Source organism: Lolium rigidum, chromosome 7 (assembly GCF_022539505.1).
Source record: "Lolium rigidum isolate FL_2022 chromosome 7, APGP_CSIRO_Lrig_0.1, whole genome shotgun sequence".
NCBI lineage: Eukaryota > Viridiplantae > Streptophyta > Magnoliopsida > Poales > Poaceae > Lolium > Lolium rigidum.
Genome location: NC_061514.1, coordinates 240146295 through 240149949, shown reverse-complemented (window position 1 = coordinate 240149949; position 3655 = coordinate 240146295). Strand labels below are relative to the sequence as shown.

At 41.2% G+C, this 3655-nt stretch overlaps 1 long non-coding RNA gene across 1 annotated transcript; it reads left to right on the top strand.

Moving 5' to 3' along the window:
- Positions 1-218: 218 nt before the first annotated feature.
- LOC124670083 lies at positions 219-1919 on the top strand. Its single transcript, XR_006992408.1, has 3 exons — positions 219-488; positions 551-758; positions 1873-1919. It is a non-coding gene; the product is annotated as an uncharacterized LOC124670083 (long non-coding RNA).
- The last annotated feature ends 1736 nt before the right edge of the window (positions 1920-3655 follow it).

The following is a 3655-nucleotide window of genomic DNA, read 5'->3' as shown; positions in this document are numbered from 1 at the left end:
ATGCGCGCACATGCACGAGCGCGAGCGACCCAAGCCGCGCAGCTGCCAGCACCGCACGCCTCACGTTTCTTTTTCTTTTTCGCTGGACCCCACGTGCCAGGTCGTCCCCTAGCTCCAGCAGAGGCCACGAACTGTACGAGTTCGTCTCCAAAACTGACCACGAAAATCTCCGGTTCTCGTTCGACTTTGATCCGTTTCGCATGAAATAAAATTCCTATAAATACCTCACAATCTCCTCGGTATTTTGCCCCTTCGAAACCCTAATTTTGGTGCCGCCAGGCTGCCGAAATTTCTCGCCGGAGTTCGCGCCGCCGCCGCCGTCGCTGAGCTTCGAAGAGCACAACGCCAGGAAAACGTCGCCGGAGTTCATCACCACCTGAGCTGCTCCATCCACACGCAGCAGCCGCTCGGGGAGGAGAAAGAGGACGCGAAGACAGCTGCTGTGACCGCCATCTCCTACCGCACCTCGTCGCCCCAAGCCCTTCCTTGTTCGTCTGACCTTTTCCCCTAAATTCACATCGTCGTTTTGATTATTTACCATCTCGCGGAGAGCACCGGCACGAGCCGCATCCGTCGCCGGAGTTTCATCGGAGCTGAGCTCGGTCAGTCAACCACCGTCGTTACGGAGATGACGCCAACACGATCGAAAAAGAACGCCCGCACGCCGTTGTCCGCTTCGCCGAGCCCAAGAACCACAGGGGCAGCATCGGCGAAGACATTCCCAGCAGCTCCGTCTGTCATCCTCACTAACACCACCGGTAATGGCAACCTGTGTACAGTTTATTATAGATTAGATAAAAGTCAAATCCATCTTAGACCATTGGATCTGAATCTGACGGTCCACAGCCAAATTAAGTGAACCACCACGTCAACAGGAATCGATCGATCGGTGTGGTTGGTGCTAGCTCATCCACATAATAAAACTTGTATATTTCATATCTCTCAATTTAGAGATCGGTTCTCAATGATTCTTCTTGCGTTGAGTTTATAATTAAATTATCTACAACTTTCCTGTAGAGAGTTTTTCCATCCGATAAACTTTTCCGAACAACTTTTTGTACAACATTAAAATTTAACCACGATATGTTTAATCTTGTAAAATCCATAACTAATGTTTGGAAACTCGGATTCTAACAAATAATATGTCGTTGAACTCACAAAAATGAGGAGAACACAGTGGTGCAATAAAATTTGACTTTTAAATTGTTTCCGAACATTCAAATTTAAATATGTAAGTTTGAGTATTTTCTGCATGGTTCAAATTCTTTAAATTTAAATCAAATGATTCCTCTTGCAAATGGAACTTATTGATGTCCCCTGTCCATTAACATCAGTGCATAAAACTTATAAAACTATTTGCAAGTATTCAAGTCTAAATATGAGGACTTGAGTAGTTTCGACATAACTTAAATTCTATAAATTATTTTAAATTGATTCCTTATGCAAATGAATCATATTAAAACTCTCTATCCAGTAGAATTTATGTTTAGTTTAGTTGAGTACATTCACTTTACATTGTTTCATCTCTAAAGTAATATCCTTCTATAAGCCATATCACAAAGTCCAAAGATCATGTTTGATCCATTCATATTCTAATGCCCTTATATTACTCATCAATATCCATTGGACCCACTCATTCTATGTTCACACAATTCAAATTGTGTACATTGAACTTAAATTTCTAATTCATGAATACATACCTTGTGGATCTTAAACTACATATGATTGATTTCTTTTGCATATCGAACCAAGAGACGAACATGAAAAATAATAAATGGAATGATAATACTAAATTATCTTGTTTGTGATTGTTGTGTGTTATTTGGTTCTTGATTGTCTGTTCATGTTTGGTGTATTTTTTTTATCGTATAGATTGTACGGAGTGCAACGAGTGCGACTGCAACGATTGTCTGAACAACAACGAAGGCAAGTGTCACACACCGTTCTGTCCTATTATTTCTCTATGCACTTGGTAGTTATTTTCAGTAGCTATGTATGTGTAGGACTTGTTTTTAAATATATATTGCTATGCAAAAACCTATCTAGGATAGCCATATGTTTCATGACATAATTCTTGTCGCCATCGTATTGTAGAATGCTTAGCCCCGCTATTTTAGATGCGTGGATTGGGAATCACGATGTGATTTGTTTCGTTGGAAATATTGTTTTGATGTAATAAAACAACCTAAGATAATGAATCATCCGGGTGGAAGTGGTTTGCTTGGTTTATGTTGAGTGGTTACACCGGAGCCATGTCTATGGCGGTCGCGTGTATCACACTTGTGGTTGGCCACCCGAAACAAAGAGATTTGACGGGTTTCGTTTTAGTAGCTTCCGAGTACAACCACATGTCATATGGGCTCTGTCTTGACTAATTAAGTTATAGGACCATGGCCAGTCGTGTATCAGCAGGTAGTGAATTGTAGGTTGGGTATGATCCGAAGCGTGGTTCATGGTTCTATTTCCCAAAGGTCTCGTCTTAGCTTTCACCCAACCATTTGAGCAAATTGAGCATCATGGTAAAAGGGGCTGGCTAGGTCATGTGGGCAAAGTGTACATCCTCTCGAGAGTGTCAAATCTATGTACTTAGCCGTGTCCCCGGTTATGGACATTATGAGCAATTAGAGTCTGGAACTGTTTGGAGGATCTCATCATTCCAATTTCATAATAAAACTTGATGGGACAAACAATGGGTTTAGGAGCATGCAAAGCTAGGTTGTCTTGTGTTTACATGGGCCTATGCTAGCATGTCCGTAGATGTTTAGGAGCATATGAAGCTAACTGTCTTGCGACGGCATGGGTTATGCTAATATGTTCCTAGACGATGATTTTTAAAGAATAAAATTATTTATAAAAGATAGGGAAACTATTGCTTTTCGCAAATGAGCCTGAACTCCACCTGCCAAATAAGCACGTAGTTAGGCGCCATTTATATATCCACCAAAAGTGACATTTGCCAATACAATTCCAAATGTATTGACCCTGCGTGGCTGCAACGTTTTATGTTGCAGATATTCCGATGAACGAGTGAGGTTCAATGGTTAGGGTTACGAGTCTATACTCGACATGCTCGCATGTGGCACATGAAGACGAAGGACTCCATGCTGATATGTTTTGTTGTAAATCTGATATAATGCTAGCTTCGGGCTATGCAATTTGTAATGTTTACTTTGTAATTACTGGATCATGCGATGTAATAAAGACCTTTGTTTCTTGGTATTACATCTTAAACTGTGTGTGCTAGCGATTGATCCAGGGACTAGCACTATTATGCACAGAGATTCAACCCGTACCGGGTCGGATCGTTACAGATGGTATCAGAGCATTGTGTTCACTGTAGGTTCGTGACCCTAGGTTTGGATTAGAAATAGGAAGACCCTAGGATGAAAAATCTATCTAATCCAGTTTTATTAAAACGATCTTGCATTTTGAACTTCTTGTACTCTCATCTACTTCACCTTCAAAAGTATTTCCTCTTACCTTAGATGGCCCAAATCTTGAAATCTATCAAGGAAGGACTGATGATGACCATGTCTCTTAAGTGTGATGAACAATGCTTCATATGTTATTATTCGACTCAACATATATGATGCGACTTCAAGGAAGGCCAACTAAGAACTTGGAGAAGACTTCGATGCATATTTGACAACCCCAC